This window comes from Dryobates pubescens, chromosome 18 (assembly GCF_014839835.1).
Source record: "Dryobates pubescens isolate bDryPub1 chromosome 18, bDryPub1.pri, whole genome shotgun sequence".
Taxonomy (NCBI): Eukaryota; Metazoa; Chordata; class Aves; order Piciformes; family Picidae; genus Dryobates; species Dryobates pubescens.
Genome location: NC_071629.1, coordinates 21,803,140 through 21,826,825, shown reverse-complemented (window position 1 = coordinate 21,826,825; position 23,686 = coordinate 21,803,140). Strand labels below are relative to the sequence as shown.

Here is a 23,686-nt window from a genome sequence, read left to right as displayed (position 1 = left end):
TGGCACAGGTTGCCCAGGGAGCTGGTGGAAGCCTCCTGCCTGGAGGTGTTTGCAGCCAGGCTGGAGGTGGCTGTGAGCAACCTGCTGTGGTGTGAGGTGTCCCTGGCCATGGCAGGGGGGTTGGAACTGGCTGAGCCTTGAGGTCCCTTCCAACCCTGACAATTCTATGAACAGCTCCAGGCCCACAGAGCAGGCCAGGCATAAACAGTTGGGGAGCAGGCAACAGGCAGAGGCTCCCTGCCCTCTTCCTGCCCTGCTCCTTTGTTCCCACTCCAGCCCTGCAGACCCAGGGGCTCATGGCTGAGCCTGGGGCTTCCCTCACCAGGCAGCACTGCCTGCTGCCACATCCCCCTGCACCCTCAGCAGGTTTGCTGGTGCTGCTGACAAGACTGAAGGACAGGATGCCATCCAGATGGACCTAGATAGGCTTGAGAACTGGGCTCAGGAGAACCTCACGAGGTTCAATAAGGCAAATTGCAAGGTCCTGCACCTAGATCAAGGCAGCCCTCAAGATGAATCCAGGCTGAGGGATGCTGAGATTGAGAGCAGCCCTGTAGAGGTGGACTTGGGGGTGCTGATGGGGAAGAAGCTGGACAGGAGCCAGCAATGCCAGCACAGAAGGCCAAGGCCTGGGCTGTATCCAAAGCAGTGTGGCCAGAGCTGGGGAGAGGGGATCCTGATGAGACCTCAACTGGAGTACCATGTCTAGCTCTGTGGCCCCCAGCACAGGAAGGACATGGACCTGCTGCAGTGGGTCCAGAGGACAGCCATGAAGATGATCAGAGGGCTGGAACACCTCTGCTACACAGGCTGGGAGAGTTGGAGCTGTTCAGCCTAGAGAAAAGACTCCAGGGGGACCTCAGAACTACATTTACAGGCTGGGGAGGGACTGTTCAGAAGGGGCTGTGGGGACAGGACAAGAGGCAATGGTTTGAAGCTGGAGCAGGACAGAGTTAGGTTGGACATCAGGAGGAAGCTCTGCACAAGGAAGGTGGTGGAACACTGGAACAGGCTGCCCAGAGATGCAGTGGAGGCCCCATCCCTGGAGACATTCAAGGTCAAACTTGACAGGCCCCTGAGCAACCTGCTGACTGCAGTGGGGGTGGACAAGATGACCTTCAAGGTTCCTTTCCAACCCAGTGCATTGTATGATTCCCTGATCCCAGCTGAGCTGCAGGCTGCCTTCCTCCGCAGAGCGGGCAGCAGCCTGCGAGGGGCTGGCATCTGCTGCCACCTGTAAAACTCCTTGCTGCCTCACACAAGCATGGCCAGGGACAGTGGAAAACAAATTGATCAACACAGGAAGTCAACAGTTGAGGTTCATGAAGCAGAGGCCAGATGCCCAGAGCAAGGAGACACTCCACTCTGCCCTCCTCCTCCCCCAAGGCCAACCACTCAGACTTCTCCGAGAAGTCTTGGGTTTGAGGTTTGGCTTTTCCAATAGGCAGTGGGAGAATGAGATCACTACACCACTCAACCTCTTGCCCTCAGTGGGTTTTCCTGTTCTATAAGGAGAGGGAGGAGTGTGCAGCTCAGCTCTGGGCAGGATGTGGGGCAGGAGCAGTCTCCCAGCCCTTGTTGACCTCCTGGCAGCACCTGAGCTGGGAGGTACTTAAGCTGGCAGCCTAATGCCTGGAGTAGCCTCACGGTGTTGCTGCTCTTGCCAGGCACCAAAACACTGGTCAGCATGAAGGCAAGAAGCCCAAAGGCTGTCTTTTCAGGCCAGGATTGCCATCTCTCCAGGAGTGCAAGACCTCCAGCCACCAGAGCAGCACCCATCCTCACCCAGCTCCCTGCCACGCTCACACAGCCAGGTAGCAGAGCAGCGATAGGAAGCATTTGCCCCCATTTTCAGCTGGCCAGAGCTCTGTCCTTCATGAAGCTAGGGATCTGTGAGTCTCCTGGACTTTGTGGATGCACCTCCCCACCCAGGGACCTCCTCCATCCCTAAACACTTCCCCAAGGAGCAGAGCCTCAAGCAGAGCCTCAGGGTCCTGGTACCAGGCACCAAGCACCCTGCCATTGCACCAAGATGTTACCTTCACAGGTGCTGAAGCATAAGAGCTTCTGCCAGTGCTTTATTAAAGGCTGCCTAAGCCCAGATGGGCATTCAAGGAACCAACAAAGGCCTTGACTGCTTCCTGCCCTTGAGGCACAGCATCCATTCATCTCTTTACCCCATCCAGCCAACTCTTCCCTTAGTAGGACAGACCAAGACTCTTTCCAGGGCACTGCAGTCTACAGTTTTCAACCCTTTCAGATCCTTGCCTTAGTATCTACAATAACTACATGGCTGACAGCCATAGGAAGGTCCAGGCCAGAAGGGACCTCCAAAGCTCATCAAGTCCAACCCCCTGCAGTCAGCAGGGACATCCTCCACTAGATCAGGTTGCCCAGAGCCCTGTCCAGCCTCATCTTGAAAATCTCCAGGGATGGAGCCCCAGCTACCTCCCTGGGCAGCCTGTTCCAGTGTTCCACCACCCTCATGGTGCAGAACTTGTTCCTCACATCCAATCTCAATCTGCTTGGCTCTGGTTTGAAGCCACTGCCCCTGCTCCTGTCCCTGCAGGCCTTTGCAAACAGTCTCTCTCCATCCTTCCTGTAGCCTCCTTCAGGTACTGGCAGGCTGCTACTAGGTCTCCCCAGAGCATTCTATTCTCCAGGCTGAACACCCCCAGCTCCCTCAGCCTGTCCCCATAGCAGAGCTGCACCAACCCCCTGATCATTCTCATGGCCTCCTCTGGACCCTCTCCATCAGCTCCAGGTCCTTCCTGTGCTGAGGGCTCCAGAGCTGCACACAGCACTGCAGGTGAGGTCTCAGCAGAGCAGAGCAAAGCAAAAGTGGCAGAAGCACCTCTGTGGATCTGCTGGCAACACTGCTGTGGCTGCAGCCCAGGCTGGGATTTGCCTCCTGTGCTGCAGTCAGACCCTTGGCTGCACACCTCCCCAGCACCAGTCACCTCAGCCCTTCTGCCTGAACTAGCAGAAACAGATTTCTTCTGAGGTATTCCATAGCTGAAGGGCTTCCTGTGGCTGCCAGCCTCCCCAAGGAACCACACCATGACCATGCTGTGCAGGGTTTTCAGCCTGCTGAGAAGAAAGGCTATTTTTAATCCAAGCCTACGTAGGGTGGGGTCAGGCTCCAAGCAGGCCAACTATAATCCACAAGACCAACTCCTGGCAGCCTTTCCTTGCAGGCTGCTGCTGCATCTATTTTGAGGAGGGGAGGAATTTAGAATAAAAAAGAAATATAAATGAAAAACAAAGGAGGCTATGAAAAGTGAATGGAGGGAAGGGCAGGACCTATCCTGTGCACTTGGCTCTAAAGAACAGCAGAGTGACTTTCTTTTCCACTTCCTGCAGCAATTTCTAAAGCATCATTTAGAACATGGGCTGAGAAGAGTAGAGCCCCAGGAGAGTTATAGAGACTGGGACCAGGCTTGTTTGACATCTTGGTTGGTGCCATGGACAGTGGCATCGAGGCAGCCTCAGCACCGAGCTGTGTGGTGCTGCTGACAGCTGGAAGGAAGGATCAATCCAGAGGCACCTGGGCAGAGCTGGGCCCAGGACAACCTCAGGAGGTTCAACAAGACCAAGTGCAAGGTGCTGCAGCTGAGTCAGGGCAATCCCAGGCACTGATACAGGCTGGGCAGGGACTGGCTGGAGAGCAGCCCTGGAGAAAAGGCCTTGGGGGTGCTGCTGGAGGAGAAGCTCAAGAGGAGCCAGCAGTGAGCACTTGCAGCCCAGAGAGCCAAGCAGAGCCTGGGCTGCAGCAAGAGAAGTGTGGCCAGCAGGGCAGGGAGGGGATTCTCCCCCTCTGCTCCATTGTTCCTCATCCTGTCACTCCCAGCCCTTGTCACAAGTCCCTCCCCAGCTCTCCTGGAGCCCCTTCAGGTACTGGAAGGCTGCTCTGAGGTCTCCCTGAAGCCTTCTCTTCTCCAGCCTGTACAGCCCTAACTCTCCCAGCCTGGAAGGGACTCTGGTGATAGACTTCTTAGGGAAAAGGCAAACATCTAAGCAATGCTGTGAAGTTCAACCCAAATTTTATAAGCACAGCAGCCAGACTGGATGGGGAACACCTCTTAACACCAGGCCATGGCCAACACTACTTCTTCCATCCTTGTTACACCCACAAGTGACAGCAACAGCTACCTGTGCTCTCCCTTCCCTCACTGAGGGCAGTATGTGATGAGGAAACAACGAATGGGACAGCAAATTCTATTTTCAGCTTCAAAAAAGCAACCCAAAGGCTTACTTCAAACCATCAGCTCCCCCTCCCCCCCCCTGCAGAGACACCACAGCTTCTCTCTCTTGGTCTTTGGCATCTACTCTTCATCTCCACTATGTCCTGGATCACTCAGGTGTTGTCACACAAAGCATCTTCAAGGTGAATAAAGATACTGGAAGCCTCTCTGCTCTTTCCTCAGCACAGAGAAGTGAGGCTCAGCTTCAAAGATGAGCACTGAAATGTGCTCTCTGTGACTTAGCAATCATGGTTAAAGACAATAAAGAAAGATATGAGAATCATACAACGGTTTGGATTGGAAAGGACCTTTAGAAGTCACCTGCTCAACCCCCCAGATATGATCAGCTGGTCTTTGAAAAGGGGGAAGTGCTGGAACAGCCAGCAGGCAAATGTCACCATCACTGGAGGTGTTCAAGAAGAGACTGGATGGGGGTGCTTGGTGCCATGGTTTAGTTGATGAGATGGTGCTGGGTGGGACTTGATGATCTTGAAGGTCTTTTCCAACCTGGTTGATTCTCTGTGTTCTGTGTATTAAGAGTTGTGTCTCTTCTGCTCCACCTCCAGAACTGTTGGAAGCTTTGTGCTGGCTTCAGGCATCTCAGCAGACAAGAGATAGGGGTGATGGGGGAGATGATGGGGCTGAGGCACCTGGGGCAAAGGAGGTCTTACCTTGGACTGCCCCTTGTCAAGAACTGATCCAATCTTCCCCTTCTATAGTGGAAAGGGATAGGTTGGACTTGATGGACTTGGCTAAGCTGTCAGCCCCTGGCTTGGACAGCAGCACTCTGAGCTGGGTTAGGAACTGGCTGGAGGCTGAGCCCAGAGACTGGTGGTGAATGGTGCCACAGCCAGCTGGCAGCCAGGCACCAGTGGTGTGCCCCAGGGATCAGTGCTGGGCCCCATCCTCTTTAACATCTTCACTGATGATCTGGATGAGGGGGTTGAGCCAGGCATCAGCAAGTTTGCAGATGACACCAAGTTAGGAGCAGATGTTGGTCAGTTAGAGGGCAGAAGGGCTCTGCAGAGGGACCTCGACCGACTGGACAGATGGGCAGAGGCCAACAGGATGGCATTCAACAAGTCCAAGTGCCATGGGCTGCACTTTGGCCACAGAAACCCCAGGCAGAGCTACAGGCTGGGGTCAGAGTGGCTGAGAGCTGCCAAACAGAGAGGGACCTGGGGGTGCTGATTGACAGCTGCCTAAACATGAGCCAGCAGTGTGCCCAGGGGGCCAAGAAGGCCAAGGGCATCCTGGCCTGCATCAGGAACAGTGTGGCCAGCAGGAGCAGGGAGGTCATTGTGCCCTGTGCTCAGCACTGGTTAGGCCACACCTTGAGTCCTGTGTCCAGTTCTGGGCTCCTCAGTTTAAGAAGGACATTGAGAGACTTGAAGGTGTCCAGAGAAGGGCAACAAGGCTGGGGAGAGGCCTTGAGCACAGCCCTGTGAGGAGAGGCTGAGGGAGCTGGGGTTGCTTAGCCTGCAGAAGAGGAGGCTCAGGGGTGACCTCTTTGCTCTGTACAGCTCCCTGAAGGGAGATTGTAGCCAGGTGGGGGTTGGTCTCTTCTCCCAGGCAACCAGCACCAGAACAAGAGGACACAGTCTCAAGCTCCACTGGGGGAAGTTTAGGCTGGAGGTGAGGAGAAAGTTCGTCACAGAGAGAGTCATTCACTATTGGAATGTGCTGCCCAGGGAGGTGGTGGAGTCACCATCCCTGGAGGTGTTCAAGAGGGGATTGGATGTGGCACTTGGTGCCATGGTCTGGTCATGAGGTCTGTGGTGACAAGTTGGATTCGATGATCCTCGAGGTCTCTTCCAACCTTGGTGATACTGTGTGACACTGTGTGACACTATGTGACACTGTGATCTCTGAGGTCTCTTCCAACCTGGTCAATTCTATGCCATTCTATTCTCTTGAAGAGCAGCAGAGCCTCTTCCCATCTATGCAGTGGGAACTCCCAGCAGCATCTGTGAGCTATCACTCTCTACAGGAACCAAAAAAACAACCCCAAGCCTACTGAAGAAGCAGGAGAAACAGCTGCAAGCATTTCACAGAAGGAAATGAGACAAGGAGGCTGCTTAGAAGCATCTGGCCCATATGGATTGACAGCAGCAGCAGCCCCTGCTGCAGCTCCCCCTTTCAAACAGTTGTCTTGCTCCCCACACCCCCAGATGCAGCTCAAACCAATTGTTGTTTCATCTCCCCCATACCAGTTCCCAAATGTCAGCAGGGCACAGGCTGCTGCACCCCACAGGGACAGTCTGGATGCTGCAGGAGCAGGCAAGTCACCCTCAGGAACATGGACATCAACCCACAGCAGAGGGCTTTGGGACAGCATGGGACAGCTGGCACTGGGGCACACAAAGAAACTTGCCTGGCAGAAAAGGACCTTGGGGTGCTGGTTGAGAGCAGCTGAACATGAGCCAGGGTGTGCCCAGGTGGCCAAGGCAGCCACCAGCAGCCTGGCCTGCATCAGCAATGGTGTGGTCAGCAGGAGCAGAACAGAGACTGACCCCTGGAGTCAGCACTGGAGAGGCCACACCTGGAGTCCTGGGTTCAGGTTTGGGCTGCTCACTCCAAGCAGGACACTGAGGAGCTGCAACAGGTCCAGAGAATGGTCACAAAGCTGGGGAAGGCTCTGGAGAACAGGGCTGGGGAGGAGCAGCTGAGGGAGCTGGGGGTGTTCAGCCTGGAGAAGAGGAGGCTGAAGGGAGACCTCATTGCTCTCTACAGCTCCCTGAGAAGAGGTTGCAGTGAGGTGGGGGTTGGACTCCTCTCCCTAAACTCAGGTGACAGAAGGAGAGGAGATGGCCTCAAGTTGCACCAGGGGAGGGTTAGGTTGGAGATGAGGAAAAATGTCTTTGCTGCAAGAGTGGCCAGGGATTGGCACAGGCTGCCCAGGGACCTCAGGTGGCAGAATCCCCATCCCTGGAGGGGTTCAAGGAACCTGTGGCCATGGCACCTGGGGACAGGGTTCAATGGCCACAGTGGTGTTAGGCTGACAACTGAGAACTGATGAGCCCTTAAGAGGGCTGTGGTGGTTTTAGGCTGTGCCTTTAAAATGTAGCTACAGATTTTGAGCAGCAAAGTAGAAAGCCATGAATAAATAAATCACTGTTGGGTGTGAGAAGGGAAACAAAAGATTATGCTACACAAATTCACTGGGTAAATATCTAGAATAAGAAGGGCTGTACCTAACCAATTCTCTCTTCTGATCTCTGCTGGTTTGCTTCACTCAGGAGAGATTAACCTGCTTGTCAGCTGGCCTTGGCTGAGCTGTTAAGTCTAACCCACTGCTTTCTCTCTCCCTTGTGGGACAGGGGGAGGGAGGGCAGTGGAACAGCTTCCCTGCTCTCTGACCAGGGAGGCTTTAGTGTTGTTTGCTAGTTGTAAATGTGTATAACATTGTCAATCCTGGGTATGTTGTACACATTCATTGCATTCCACTGGGGAGGGGAGGTCTTGCTTGTGAACACAGCTCCATGTGCTGCTAGCTGAGTTGGTCTGGCAAAATTAATGCTGGGGCCATGGACAGTGGCACTGAGTGCACCCTCAGCAGGTTTGCTGATGGCACCAAGCTGTGTGGTGCAGCAGACAGCTGGAGGGAAGGGATCCATCCAGAGGGACCTGGACAGGCTGGAGAGGTGGGCACAAGCCAACCTCAGGAGCTTCAACAAGACCAAGGGCAGGGTCCTGCAGCTGGGTGGAGGCAATCCCAGGCACAAATGCAGGCTGGGCAGGGACTGGCTGGAAAGCAGCCCTGAGGAGAGAGACTTGGGGGTGCTGGGGGAGGAGAAGCTCACCAGGAGCTCTCAGTGTGCACTTGCAGCCCAGAAAGCCAACCAGAGCCTGGGCTGCAGCAAGAGAAGTGTGGCCAGCAGGGCCAGGGAGGGGATTCTGCCCCTCTGCTCAGCTCTGCTGAGACCCCACCTGGAGTACTGCCTCCAGTTCTGGAGCCCCTATTGCAAGAGGGATCTGGAGGTGCTGGAAGGTGTCCAGAGAAGGGCCAGGAGGAGGAGCAGAGGGCTGGAGCACCTCTCCTGTGAGGACAGACTGAAGGAGTTGGGGCTGTGCAGTCTGGAGAAGAGAAGGCTCCCAGGTGACCTCATTGTGGCCTTCCAGGATCTGAAGGGGGCTACAGAAAGGCTGGGGAGGGACTGCTCAGGATCTCAGGCAGTGATAGGACTAGGGGGAATGGAATGAAGCTGGAGGTGGGGAGATTCAGGCTGGAGGTGAGGAGGAAGTTCTTCCCCATGAGAGTGGTGAAGCCCTGGAATGGGTTGTCCAGGGAGGTGGTTGAGGCCCCATCCCTGGAGGTGTTTAAGCCCAGGCTGGATGAGGCTCTGGGCAGCCTGATGTAGTGTGGGGTGTCCCTGCCCATGGCAGGGGGGTTGGAGCTAGATGATCCTTGTGGTCCCTTCCAACCCTAACTGATACTATGATTCCAAAGAAGGCAAGCAGCCCACCTGCTAGGAAGGCTGCATTTCCATGGGCAGCAGGGGCCCTCATGGCTGATGGAAGGTAGAGATGAAGAGGAAGCAACGAGAACAAGAAGCAGAAGGGGGAAAGTAGCTCTCAATGGCTCCAGCTCTCCTGGGGACATGGAGGCTACCTCCTCCTTATGTGCTCCTAGGGGTCCCTTCCAACCCCTAACATCCTGTGAGCCTGCACCACTCACACCACACCAGTGACCAAACTAGCCTGGAGCAGCCAAAGTGTTAACCCAGAAAGGCCCAAGGCAAAACATGAGGTGCCAGAGGAGCTACAGATGACCTCAGCCTCCCAAGTGAGGCAGGCAGGACTTGCTGGTCACTCTTGGCACACTTCATCTATCACCAAAAAAAGCCCACAGATGGCAGATTCCCAGGAGGCAGCAGATGCCACAGTGACTGAGTGTACTGGCTGGGCACAGGACTGGCCAGCACAGCTCAGCTCAGCATCCTGTCCAAGGAGGTCCACACCCCTCTGATGGGAACAGACCTGCCCAAAGAGGGTAGACCAGGCACAGCAGCCAGCCCTGCCTGCTAAGAGCTATGACATCAGACTGGCACACCACAGGGGACAGCTCAATGACCTCCAATGCCACCAGCCCCAGGGCAAACAGGATGAGAGGCAGTGGCTTCAGGCTATAGCAGAGCAGGTTTAGATTGGATGTTAGGAACAAGTTCTGCACCATGAGGGTGGTGGAACACTGGAACAGGTTGTCCAGGGAGGTGGTTATGGTCCCATCCCTGGAGATATTCAAGATGAGGCTCAAGGAGGCCCTGGGCAGCCTGATCTAGTTGGGGATGTCTCTGGGGACTGCAGGGAGATTGGACTGGATGAACTTTGGAGGTCTCTTCCACCCCAGCCCATTCTATGACTCCATGAAACAGTGTGGTATTAGCAGAGGGCAGGTGGCCATGTCCTCTCCTCCCACCCCTCTCCAGCCCTCCAGGAGACATTTGTCTTCCAGCTCCATCAACTCTGGGGTTGGTCTGCAGTTGCTTAGCCTGGAGAAGAGGAGGCTCAGGGGAGACCTCCTTGCTTTCTCCAACTCCCTGAAGGGAGGTTGTAGCCAGGTGGGGGTTGGTCTCTTCTCCCAGGCAACCAGAACAAGAGGGCACAGGCTCAAGATGTGCCAGGGGAGGTTTAGGCTGGAGGTGAGGAGAAAGTTCTTCCCAGAAAGAGTAATTGGCCCTTGGAATGTGCTGCCCAGGGAGGTGGTGGAGTCCCTGTCCCTGGAGGTGTTCAAGAAAGGCTTGGATGTGGCACTTGGAGCCATGGTTTAGTTGTCAGGAGGTGCTGGGTAATAGGTTGGACTTGGTGATCTCTGAGGTCTTTTGCAGCCTGGTCAGTTCTGTGATTCTCCATGTTCTGTTGCTCAGACAGCAGCTGGCAGATCACACAGGGGCACACCAAACACCTGAAACCTCTCACAGCACCTGCTGTCCAGGGCTGGGGTCTGCAGCCACACACAGTCACATCTTCTGGCTGTACTCAGATGATCTCTTTGATCATCAATGACAAGGGTGGGCATCCATCACCCTCTACAGCAGCATGAGCCCAGTGCCACAGCACACCCGCCCTGGGAGGCGTGCTGGTGCCCTGTGCCAAGGGAGACCGGGTAGGCTGAGGGCTGCAGCATAGTGAGATGGGGCAGGAGGGCTTCTGGCACCTGGCATTCCCTGTCCCCAAGCTGATGGCACAGTGTGGCAATGCCACCCAGTCAGGCTGCTGCTGCTTCCTGGTGAAGCAGAGGAAAAGAACCTGGGGGGTCCTGGTGGATGGGAGGTTGGCCATGAGCCAGCAATGAGCTCTGGTGGCCAAGAAGGCCAAGGGCAGCCTGGGGTGGATCAGAAGGGCTGTGGTCAGTAGGTCAGAGAGGTTCTCTTCCCCCTCTGCTCTGCCCTGCTGAGGCCACAGCTGGAATCTTGTGTCCAGTTCTGGGCCCCTCAGCTCAAGAAGGAGCTCAGGGAACTGCTTGAGAGAGTCCAGCACAGAGCCACAGAGCTGCTGCAGGCAGTGGAACATCTTCCTCATGAGGAGAGCCTGAGGGAGCTGAGGGCTCTGGAGCTTGGAGAGGAGGAGGCTGAGAGGTGAGCTCCTTGCTGGGGATAAAGCTGTGCAGGGTGGAGCCAGGCTCTGCTGGGTGCTGCCCAATGCCAGCACAAGGGGCAGTGGTGGAAGCTGAGGCAGAGGAAGTGCCATGGACACAGGAGGAAACATTTTGTCCCTGTGAGGGTGCCAGAGCCCTGGAGCAGGCTGCCCAGGGGGGCTGTGGAGTCTCCTTCTGTGGAGATATTCCAACCCCACCTGGCTGTGTTCCTGTGTGAGCTGCTCTAGGTGACCCTGCTCTGGCAGGGGGTTGGACTGGATGAGCTTTTGAGGTCCCTTCCAGCCCCTGACATTCTGTGACTCTGGGAAATCTACACCTCACTTTGCCCTTCACTCAGCAAAGGTATCTGCACAAACCAGGAGCCTTGTCACAGACTGTGCTGCAGCACCCCAAGGGAATCTCACAGCAGAACATGATGGAGAGACACTATCCAAGTCTCTGCTTCAGAAAAAGCTGACCTGGAAGCAGGAAGAACATCCAGGGCTGGAACCACTAGTGAGGATGGACAGGAAAGCCTGGCTCATCACCTGCAACTTCAGCATTAAAGAGCATGGAATAGGCAGCTGCTAAGACTGAAGGTGTAACAGATGCTGCTCTCTTTGAGCATCATCCACCCCACATCCACTCCCAGCACAGACCACAACACAGGGATACCTATTTTTAATCCCCTGCCATCCAATAAATCCATTAGCCAGTGTGTGGATAGAGCAGGGCATGCAAGAGTAGAATCATAGAATTGTCAGGGCTGGAAGGGACCTCAAGGCTCAGCCAGTTCCAACCCCCCTGCCATGGGCAGGGACACCTCACACTACAGCAGGTTGCTCACAGCCACAGCCAGCCTGGCTGCAAACACCTCCAGGGATAAGGCTTCTACTACCTCCCTGGGCAGCCTGAGTAGCACACTCCAGGGACAGCAGTCATACAATCTAGAAGTGATCAGGTTGGAAAAGGCCTCTAAGATCACCCAGTCCAACCCCCTACCCAGCACAACCACAGCCCCAAGTGCCATAGCCACAGGTTTCTTGAACCCCTCCAGGGATGGGGACTCCACCACCTCCCTGGGCAGCCTGTGCCAAAGCCTGACCAAAGTCAGTCACACAGCTGGAGGTGAGTACAGCCACCTAGGCACTGTCACCTGAGCTGTCCCTTCTCCCAGGGCCCACAGGATGGCCAGTGAGCAGCATTTTCCCAGCCACACCACCCAGAGCACAGATGCTAGACCCTCATCCAACTCATGAGACCGCACCTCTCACCACAGCAAGGGTAGCAGGCACCTGCAGGAAGGGAAAGGGCTTTAACAGTGCAGGCAGGGAGAGCTCACTGTGCTCTGAGCCTGACCAACCCTCTGGGAGGGTCAGAGCTGAAACTGTCCTTCCACAAACCCTGACTAACAGCACTTCAGGTTGAGCTCAGTCAAGATTTACTCCCCACAAACACAGCCTCTGCTACTTGCACAACGATCAGGTTCCCCAAGTGCCAACAGGAATGTGTGTGCAAAGGCATCAACAGACGCCTAGCAAAGGGTTTGGGGACCAGGGAGAGGGCACAGGCAGGTGATATTGTGGCATTCATTAGATCAGCCAAGCAGACACTGATCTGATACAGCCTTGTATCATCCTCACTACAACAGCTCCTCTCAAGTCTTGCAACATACTTGAGAGCAGTCTTGAGAAGGACTGGAAGGGGTTGACAGTGACAAACTCCCCAGGAGCCAGCACTGGTCCCTGGCAGCCCAGAGCCAGCTGTGTGCTGAGCTGCAGCCAGAGCAGGGAGAGCAGCAGCACAGGGAGGGGATTCTGCCCCTCTGCTCTGCTCAGAGCCCACCTGCAGCACTGCCTCCAGCTCTGGGGCCCCCAGCACAAGAAGGACCTGGAGCTGCTGGAGAGGCTCCAGAGGAGACCACCAAGATGATCAGAGGATGGAGAACCTCCTCTGAGGGGACAGGCTGGGAGAGCTGGGGCTGTTCAGCCTGGAGACGGCTCCAGGGAGACCTTAGAGCAACCTTCCAGTACCTGAAGGGGCTCCAGGAGAGCTGGGGAAGGACTTGTGACAAGGGCTGGGAGTGCCAGGATGAGGAACAATGGCATTGAGAGGGGAGACTGAGAGGGGAGACTGAGAGGGGAGACTGAGAGGGGAGACTGAGAGGGGAGACTGAGAGGGGAGACTGAGAGGGGAGACTGAGAGGGGAGACTGAGAGGGGAGACTGAGAGGGGAGACTGAGAGGGGAGACTGAGAGGGGAGACTGAGAGGGGAGACTGAGAGGGGAGACTGAGAGGGGAGACTGAGAGGGGAGACTGAGAGGGGAGACTGAGAGGGGAGACTGAGAGGGGAGACTGAGAGGGGAGACTGAGAGGGGAGACTGAGAGGGGAGACTGGAAAGAAATTGTTGAGTGAAGGTGGTGAGACTCTGGCACAAGTTGCCCAGGGAGGCTGTGGCTGCCTCCTCCCTGGAGGTGTTCAAGGCCAGGCTGGATGAGGCCTTGAGCAGCCTGGGCTGGTGGGAGGTGTCCCTGCCCATGGCAGGAGGGTTGGAGCTGGATGATCTTTAAGCTCCTTTCCAACCCAAACCATTCAATGGTTCTATGATCCTCCAGCAAGCTGATAACTTAGAAGAGGATCATTTAGCCCATGAAGTCATCTTGCTGGTGACACTTCAGGTGGGGGTAATTTGTTTGGTGACATTGCCCAAAGTGCAGCCTATCCATGCTCCTGCTGACCTGTTTTACAGGGCAGTAAATCACAGGCTGTGTTTTCAGCACACCCAAAGCCCCTCTGAGTTCTGCTCGAGAGTGAGTGTATTGACTTATTCTTGTTAAGTTAAAATGTTCTACACCATGTTCCTTCTTAGCTCCTGTGCCAGAAAAACCAATCTTTAAGAGGGGCAAATGGGGAATCCTGGTCCACAGCACTCAGAACTTGTCTGTGGCAGGAGAAGCGATGCTGAAGCAGCCTGGTTGCTGGGTTTCATGTAGATGCAGCAGTGGCCTGCAAAGTCCCAGCTCACCATTGTGTGGTGGACTGATTGAGGATGGTCACAAGGGTGTTTGAGGGGGGCTCTGGACCTGCTGAGCTGGTGGGCAGGTGAACACTCTGCAGGGATGTGGTGATGCTTTGGATCAAAGAGAGAGCTGGACAGCAAAGGTGGGGGAAGAAGGACAGAGGTGTCACCTGCTGTGGTGCTGCTTTGCAGTTGGCAGAGGTGACATTTATGTGGCTGCAACTTGGTTTGTGTCTGTGTGTCAGCAGCAAAAGGCAGAAGCAGCATAGTTGGGGTGGTTGTTTAGGCTTAGGTTGAGAGTTACGAGTATGGAATGGGCTGCCCAGAGAAGTTCTTAGAATGGTTTGGGCTGGAAGGGCTCTCTCCAAAGCTCATCCAGTCCAAACCCCCTGCAGTCAGCAGGGACATCCCTAACTAGATCAGGTTGCCCAGAGCCCCATCAAGCCTCACCTGGAATATCTCCAGGGATGGGGCCTCAACCCTGGGCAACCTGTTCCAGTGTTCCACCACCCTCATGGTGCGGAGCTTGTTCCTCACATCAATCTCAATCTGCTCTGCTCTACTTTGCATCCATTACTCCTAGTCCTGCCACTGCAGGTCATCTTGTGCCTGGAAGTGTTTAAGACCAGGCTGGGTGAGGCCTTGAGCAAGCTGGGCTGCTGGGAGGTGTCCCTGCCCATGGCAGGGGGGTTGGAACTGGACCATTTTTAAGCTCCCTTCCATCTCAAGCCATTCCATGCTTACCTGTGCCAAATTACTGCTGCAGCCTGGAGGGAGGCAGAGAAAAGCAGGTTGCCATCTCTCAGGGCCAGCTGTTTAAACATGTGACTGACAAGCTACCCACCTGCAGGGTGCAATAATCACTATTAATTTGTAACTTAGCACTGCTGCAGTTCCTCCTCGTCTTGGGGATAGCCACAATGTGCTGTGTCAATATTAACTAGTTGCTGACTTGTGCATAATCAGCACTTCAGTGCATTAAGAATTCAGTATCTTTTTGGACATTGAGCTCATGGAGTGATTAAAGTTGCTAATTGTACATAAAAAAAAACCCAAACCAAACAACCCCCCCTCCAACAAACAAACAAACAAGCATGAATGCAGAACTTCCACCACGTCTGTGGGAAGGGTAAAGTGAAATACAGAAGTTAAAAAGCTTCCCAGACACCTGCCTGGCAGCTGCAGAGCAAAACCTTCCTTTTCATAGAATCCTAGAATGGGTTGGGTTGGAAGGGACCTTAAAGCTCATCCAGTCCCAACCCCCCTGCCATGGGCAGGGACACCTCCCACCAGCCCAGGCTGCTCAAGGCCTCATCCGCCCTCACTCTCAACGATTTCTTCCCTATCCCCAGTCTCAGTCTCCCCTCTTCCAGTTCCAAGCCATTGTTTCTCATCCTGTCACTCCCAGCCCTTGTCCCAAGTCCCTCCCCAGCTCTTCTGGAGCCCCTTCAGGTACTGGAAGGCTGCTCTAAGGTCTCCCTGGAGCCTCCTCTTCTCCAGGCTGAACAGATCACTATTTGATCCCTACCATCAGTGAATAGATCACTGCTATCCACTTTGACAAGGAAGTGGATTAAGATTTCTCTGTGGAAAGATGCTGGTCACACCCTCCCTAACCTCCTTGCCAATCATACAAAAAGGAAAGCTCTTCCCTTCTCCCTGTACATCACACTGCACACAGCAGCCAACACACAGCTCCTGTCCTGCTGCTCCAAGCACTGGAGCACTTGCAGCTCTACTGCAATGCTTCCAACATCGAGTTCACCCACGAAGCTGCTCCCCTGGCACTTGGATCACTCAGCTCACTGGCAGCTGCTTAAGCAGAATGACTGAACTGTTGCCCCTATCACCCTTTCCATTGGCTTCCTTTAGGTCAGAACTGCTGTACTTCCATTTCACAGGCTCACAGGATGTTAGGGGTTGGAAAGGACCTGCAGAGATCATCACGTCCAACCCCCCAGCAGGAGCACAGAATCCAGCACAGGTCACAGGAACTCATCCAGACAGGGCTGGAAAGGCTCCAGGGAAAGAGACTCCACAACCCCTCTGGGCAGCCTGTTCCAGGGCTCTGTGACCCTCACAGGGAAGAAGTTCCTCTTCATGTTGAGGTGGAAGCTCCTGTGCTGGAGTTTATATCCATTGCCCCTTGTCCTATCATGGGGTGCAACTGAGCAGAGCCTGTGCCCTCCCTCCTGACCCCCAGCCCTCAGATATTTATAAACATTGATCAGATCCCCTCTCAGTCTTCTCTCCAGACTAAACAGCCCCAGGGCTCTCAGCCTCTCCTGCCCAGGCAGTGCTCCAGTCCCCTAATTTCATTTCTCCAAAGCCAGACAAGTAGCTGCACCAGACAGCAGAGCAAAGACAAGAAAGAAAGGGTTACCAGAAGGTCCCTCCTGAGGTGGGATGAATCCTGAGTGGATTCATCAGCAAAGCCCTTTAACGAGGCTGCAATTCCTTCACTTCACCACCTTAATCTCACAACAATCGAAACCCAGAGCTGGGAAATCAGTAGGGGAGCCCCAGGGGAAGGAGTTCCTCCGCAACTATCCCCAGTCCAAGCATCCATCAGCTGAATACCTAATGAAGCCATCAGTCCCCTGAGCCCCCCCGCCACCGTGACCCTCATCCAGCAAAACCAGCAAATAGGTTTCTGGAGTTTGGGGCATTCTTTAATCTGGGGAGATGTTTGCCTACTTTAGACGAGAGGGAAATTTAGTCAGCTTAGCTTTGATAAGAGAACAAAGCCCCTGGTCGAGCAGAATTCTTTATACCTCGCACCCGAGTTTAATAATCACATTACAATCTCTTCAGCCAGACAAAGAGTGAGTAATTCACCTTTCACAAGCAAGGAATTCCTCCAAAGGAGCTTGGTTACAACCAAGCAACATCCTCAAATTGTTACACTTCTGGCAAGACTCACAGGCTGTGATTGCGGCAGGGTTTAGGCACAGAAAAGATTTCTCTCGGCAAATTGGTTTTATTTCCCCCCTTTTTTTCCCCCCTCTAATTAATTAAGAGTTATTCAGATGCAAACCAGCAGATCTGGAATTTAAACTCTCTGCAGGCAGACTCCCCCACAGGCGGCTTTCAAACACCACCACCCCACCCCCCAAGGCAGGAATCGGCCCCGGGATATTGCACCCAGGGGATTCACCTTGTGCCCACTAATCCCCTCCAAACCCTGCTCTCCCCCGACAAGCCACCAGCACAAGGTTTCTTGACAAAGCAGATTGAGTTTCTCCACATCATCATGCACGGCACTCACACATGTTATCTCTGTAACTGTTCCCTCCCCCCCCCCCTTTTTATATCCAGGTTCCAGCTGTTGTCTTTAAAGTTACTGTGGGTAAAGTCTCCCAGCATCAAGGGGGGTTTTCCTTCTCAAGTTACCAGGGCTCACAGCAGAACGTCACAAGTGTTACTGGCTGAACAATGCTTCCAAACCCCCATGCAAAAGCAATTTATCTGAGATATCTATTATCTTTTATAGTCTCTTCTACAGGCTGACCAAAAACAGGAAGCCTAGCTCTGTGTGCAGATGCATTCCACTGGGATTGTGTAACAGCAATAACAACCTCGGAGGCTGATTCAATGGCATTTGCTCGCAGCTATACCGACAGCTCTCCTGAAACGAAATAAAGTAGCTCGAATGATGCCCTGCTTGAAGGGGTGGATGCTGCTCCTGCAGCCTGGCCCAAGGAAGCATTCGCTGGGGGTTAGATTCCCATCCACGTGTCACATCGCTGCTGGCACTCGGATAAAAACACACAGCTGGAGCAGAGCGGTGCCCGCGGCGTGCTCCCTCTGCGAGCAGCAGGACTCGAGGCCATCCATGGGAACGCTTCAGTGCCAGGCTGCCCCCCAGCTTTTCCTACGTACAGCAAAGTACAGACCTTCACCTCCGGGCTCGTCCCCTTTCGCTCCGAGGCTGCCAACAAGGAGCCATTGTTCGGGGAAAGCTGGGTGACACTTCCTTTCCCCGTCCGAATTAGAGATGTACAAAAATAAACCTACACAGCCGCCTCCCGAGCTCCTTTCGTTCCATCCCGCTCCAGCTCGGTCAGAAGCCGGCTGCAGCCCTCGCACTTTGGAGCATATTGCTGCAGCAAAGTTAAACGCCAGCGGCAGCCTCTTTCCGAGCCGCTCTGCGGGAACTCGCAGCCGAGTCCTGCTCCCCATCCCCCGCACAAAGCCCGGAGCCCGCGGCGGCGGGCACGGCGACGCCGAGCCCCGCTGCCCGGCCCGCTCCATGCCCACGCCGAGCCCCGCTGCCCGGCCCGCTCCATGCCCACGCCGAGCCCCGCTGCCCGGCCCGCTCCATGCCCACGCCGAGCCCCGCTGCCCGGCCCGCTCCATGCCCACGCCGAGCCCCGCTGCCCGGCCCGCTCCATGCCGCCGCGGGGCTCCCGGCCCGAGGAACTTTTCCAGCGGGATGAGGCAGCCAGCGCGGCGGGGGAGGCTGGGAGCTGCGGCAAGAAGGCGCCCAGCGAACGCGTCCCGGGTGCCCCGGCGGCAGCGCTCCGCGCCATTGTCCCGGAACACCGCCGGGGCGGCGAGGGGACACGGGAGCAGAGCTGGGGCGGCAGCGAGGGCCGGGCCGGGCCCCGTGGAGCCGCCGGGGCCAGTCGGCGCGTTCCCCGCACCCCAACACCCACCCCCGGGATGCTGCGCCCGGGCCGGCGGAGCTCCGAGCGCGGGCAACTTCCCCCAAGTTGGAGCCGCGCTGGGAGAGCCCCCGGGAGCACTCACCGCCCGTGCGAGCCGAGCCGCCGTGCCGCGCCGACCTGCGCCCTGCCGTGCCGTGCCGTGCCGTGCCGCGCCGTGCCCCAGCCCCGCTGCCCGCGCTCGGCGCGCCCCGGCCCCGCCGCCCCAGCCGGATTGGACCGCGGGGCTGCGCATCACCAGCTCCCGGCGCGGCCATTAGGCGGCCGCGGAGTCACTCAGGACGGGGAGGAGCTGCGGTCCCGGCCCCGCCGGGCTGCTCTGCTTCGTCCTGCCTTCCTCTGCTTTGCCCTGCCGGCATCCCTCCTCTTCTGCCTCCATGCGTTGCCGGCTTCCCACCTCCTGTGCATCCCACCTGTCCGTCCATCCCACCCCCTCTGCATAAATCCCAGCTCCTGCGCAGGCATCCCACGCCCTGTGCCTGCACCCCTCCTGTGCCACAAATATCTATTATTCTTCTCCTGTGTGCAGCCTTCTCCAAGCGCTCATCTCTGCTTCCCTACAAGCATCCCTGCCTCTCGTGTCCCCTCATCTCTCTTCCAGTGCAAGCCTCCATCCTTTCTGCCATACGTGGGGCAGCTCCGTGTCCCTCAGCTGCACCAGACAGAGAGAAGCTCCGGGCTCCCCTTGCAATCTCCCCTCGTCTCTCCAGGAGAGGAGACAGCGCTGGGGATGCTCAGGGGAAGCCGGTGCTGGTGGTCCCACACAGAGGAACGAAGGGCTGGCCCAGAGTCCCATTCCCACGGGCGGGGTGGGGATTCCTGGGCCTTTTTGCCCCGTGTCTGTGACCCTGGGGAGCGAGCACTGCCTCAGCCTTCCCCACCCAGCCTCCAGCTGACCGATTTGGGATAGGTGGCCTTGTAAATGTCCTAATTTCTACATTTGGCACACATTCACACCAAAAATCACTACAAGAGCTCAGGAAGCCAAGGGCCTTAGGGAGGCTTTTACGCAGAAGAGGCGGAGAACAGAAGTTAATTCAAAGGAGGCCCAGAACTGAGAAAGGAAGAGCAAAAGTTGCCACGGGAAGGAGGAGGTGGATGGAGAGAAGGAACCAGGGGGGCAGAGCTGCACGGTGGAGCTGGGCCAGAAAAGGGGGAAGATGTATCCCACTCCAGCAGCCAAACACTGCCATCTCCATCAGGACCAGGAGAAAGCATAGGTTTGGGTATCAAAACCCTCTTCTGGTTTTAGATGCAACATGAGGAGGTCTCAAAGCATGGTGGCACGTGATGGCAGTGACACGGATCACACTGGGAGCTTCCTCATCACATTAGCAGGAGCAGCTTCCTGAGAAGAATTAAAGCCTCCTCTCTTCATCCTTTTCTTTCTTTCCGCATCATTGGAGTTCCCATTGGAGGTCAGAAGCTCTTACTTCTTCAGCAGTTTATTAGACCAGATCTCAGGAGGTGTCATTTGATACTGATCTAAAGGATTAGTTCAATTTTATGCATCAGAGTGGCAGTCCTGTGCTCAGATTCATAGATTCATAGAAAGGTTTGGGTTGGAAGGCACCTTGAAGATCATCCAGTTCCAACCCCCCTGCCATGGGCAGGGACACCTCCCACCAGCCCAGCTTGCTCAAGACCAGCCTGGTCTTAAACACTTCCAGGCACAAGATGACCTGAAGTGGCAGGACTAGGAGCAATGGCTGCGAAGTAGAGCAGAGCAGATTAAGACTGATGTGAGGAACAAGTTCTGCACCATGAGGGTGGTGAAACACTGGAAGAGATTGCCCAGGGAGGTGGTTGAGGCCCCATCCCTGGAGATATTCCAGGTGAAGATCACCCAGTTCCAATCCCCTGCCATGGGGCAGGGACACCTCACACCAGCCCAGCTTGCTCAAGGCCTCATCCAGCCTGGCCTTCAACACCTCCAGGGAGGAGGCAGACACAGCCTCCCTGGGCAGCCTGTGCCAGTGTTTCCCCCTCCAAGAATTTCTTCCTCATCTCCAGTCTCAATCTCCCCTCTCCCAGCTCAAAGCCATTGTTCCTCATCCTGCCACTCCCAGCCCTTGTGCAGAAGTCCCTCCCCAGCTCTCCTGGAGCCCCTTCAGGTACTGGAAGGCTGCTCTGAGGTCTCCCTGGAGCCTTCTCTTCTCCAGGCTGCACAGCCCCAACTCTCTCAGCCTGTCCCTGATCATCTTTGTGGCCTCCTCTGGATGTGCTCAAACAGTCCCCTGTCCTTGTTGATTAGGCTGATGCTTAGCATTGCATTGCAAACACAGCCGCAGAACTGGGAGCATTTCTGACCCTGGCTGCAAATTTCACTCCCCCAAAATATACTTTAGATTATTTGTTTGTCTTGCCAGCTTTTGCTAGGGAGCCAACACAAAAGAGCTGGAGACATGAAATCATCTTTGTAGATCTTGACTGTTCAGAAAATGCAGATGACACATTTCTGGGCCCTGCTTTTGTCTATACCCAGTGGTACGAAACAGGCAACTCTTTGTTCTCTAAATGAGGGAGCAGAGGACTAAACATATTGAACATTCACCAGTTGCTTCTTTAGTGGGATTCCCCCTGTGTCTTCATGCACAGAGGGAGTTAAGCTGCAGCAGATGATCCCATTGACTGTTCCCTGGCAGAGTCAGCAAGCTCAGCTAAAGGTTTTGATGGATTGCTAAGTGAGATGTCAAAGTGTGGAGAGTCATTTCAAAGGGCTGGAAGACCCTAGCTTGTCACAGAATCACAAAACATTAGGGGTTGGAAAGGGACCTCCAGAGATCATCAGGTCCAACCCCCCCTGCCAGAGCAGGGTCACCCCGGGTGGTCTGCACAAGAATGCATCCAGGTGGGTCTGGAAAGTCTCCAGAGCAGGAGACTCCACAACCTCCCTGGGCAGCCTGCTCCAGGGCTCTGTGACCCTCACTGTAAAGAAGTTTCTCCTCATGTTGAGCTGAAACTTTCTCTGTTCAAGCTTGAACCTGTTGTTCCTTGTCTTATTGCTGTGCACCACCCAAAAGAGCTTGGCCCCCTCCACTTGACCCCCACCCCTCAGATATTGATAGACATTGATCAGCTCCCTCTCAGCCTTCTCTTCTCCAGACTAAACAGCCCCAGGGCTCTCAGTTTCTCTTCATATGAAGACAGGCTGAGGGAGCTGGATTTGTTCAGCCTTGAGGAGGGAAGGCTTAGGGGGGAACCTACCACCATGGACCAGGACATAGTGGATGCCTGCCAGAAGGATGGAGACTCCCTTTGTACAAGGAGTGCCATGGAACAGACAAGGGGGGATGGGGACAAGGTACTGCTGGGGACATTCCCATTGCACTCCAGGAGAAAATGTTTGCCATGAGCACAGTCAGACCCTGGAATCATCTCCCAAGGGCAGCAGTGGAGTGCCCTGCACTGGGCAGCTTGAGACTCAGCTTGCCAGGGTGCTGAGCCAGCTCATGGCAACTGCACTGTCACCTGGAGAGGCTGGAGCAGAGGATCCTTGGTGTCCCTTCCAAGCTGGCAGTCTGTGGGTCTATGATTTCCACAGAACTAGGGAGTGCCCTCTACAAAACCACACAAGTGGCTGATTCTTTGTGGCTAATCCCACTCATGAACACAGACATTGGCTTCCCTTTCTTGACAAAAGTAAACACACAGCCCAGCAACTTCTGCTTTGGGCAACAATGAACAAACTCTCTCAAGATCACCTGACAGCTTCCAGCTGGGTTATTATTTCCCTGCATCCACAGCAGAAGTAGCTGGAAGAGGAAGGGTGACAGTTTGGCCTGGGTCAGAGGGGAAAACCAATGCTCTTCTGCAAAAGCCCCATGGAGATTTTAAACAGAGACTGAAGCACAGGGTAGATCTGGAATATTCATGCTGGCCAAGGTCTGAAATGATGTTTGGGACATTTTCTAAGCCCTTTCCAAAAGGCTGCTGTTTAGAAAAGGACCAAGAGCACAGAGGGACCTCCCATGAGTGAATGGAGAGGTTAGGGCCAGACAGCACACAGGTATCTGGGACCAGGGCTGGGCACATCTCCATCAGCAATATGGGCAGCGGGACTGAGGCAGTGGGACTCGGCAGGTTTGCAGATGACACAAAGCCATGTGATGCACTTGGCATGCTGAAGGGAAGAGATGGCCTCCAGAGGGATTGGGACAGGCTGGAGAGCTGGGGCCAGGCTACCTTCATGAAGTTCAACAAGGCCAAGTGCCAGGTCCTGCAGCTGGGCTGGGGCAATCCAGCAGTCCCAAGCACAAATCCAGGCTTAGGAGGTTCCACCTCCACATGAGGAGGTTCTTCACTGTGAGGCTCACAGAGCCCTGGAGCAGGCTGCCCAGAGAGGTTGTGGAGTCTCCTTCCCTGGAGCCTTTCCAGCCCTGTCTGGATGAGTTCCTGTGTGACCTGTGCTGGATTCTGTGCTCCTGCTCTGGCAGGGGGGTTGGACTCGATGGCCTTTGGAGGTCCCTTCAAACCCCTAACATCCTGTGAGCTGTGATAAGTAGCTATAAGTTTACAGAGCAAGGTTGGCCTGTGTGACTTTTCATGTGTGTGTGGATTGCCCACTGCAGTTACCACCCTGCCAGGCTGCAGGCAAGCTGCTTGCCAGGTGCCTTCTCTCTCACTGTCCTGACTGCCAGATCTCCTCATGGGACTCTGGACTGTGTTGTGAAACCACCTCTTGTTTATTCCCTGCAAGGCAAGTTCAAGCTTTGGCAAAGGGCTTGCTCAGGGTTTCAGGCTGCCTCCCTTCTGCAGCAGAGGTTTTGTTGCTGTCAATTTGTGCCCCCTCCTGTCAAGGAGATTGTTGTTGTCCCCAGGGATTGCTCATGCTGCAGAGTAGGGAGAGGTCCCCCCTTCCAACCCAGCAGTGGCAAGGCAGAGGGAATCACATTGTGTCCTTGTACCACCCTTAACTACAGGGGTTTTATGGGCTGAGCTTCCAGAGGACTCATTGACCTTTGGAAGGAGAGTGAGTGACTGGAAACTTTATTTGCAGTTCCTATCAGCAGAGTGAACTCCCCTCCATCACTGTGAACCAGACAGAGCCCAACAACAAAGCAGCATGGCAATGAGGAGGTGGCTTTGGCTCTTCTCTTTACTTAACTCCTGGTGGACATTAAGTTATCCATAGGACAGCAATGTGTCCCTGTGGGCATAAGGCCAATGGTCTCCTGGG

At 55.1% G+C, this 23,686-nt stretch overlaps 1 protein-coding gene across 2 annotated transcripts in view; it reads right to left on the bottom strand.

The window, feature by feature from the left end:
• PLS3 (plastin 3) overlaps positions 1-18,650 on the bottom strand; it is a 103,220-nt gene extending 84,570 nt beyond the window's left edge. For both annotated transcript variants that reach the window (XM_054169308.1, XM_054169310.1), the window contains exon 1: positions 18,593-18,650. The gene's annotated coding sequence lies outside the window, so the exon portion shown is untranslated. The remainder of the gene's footprint in view (positions 1-18,592) is intronic.
• Between the last annotated feature and the right edge of the window lie 5,036 nt (positions 18,651-23,686).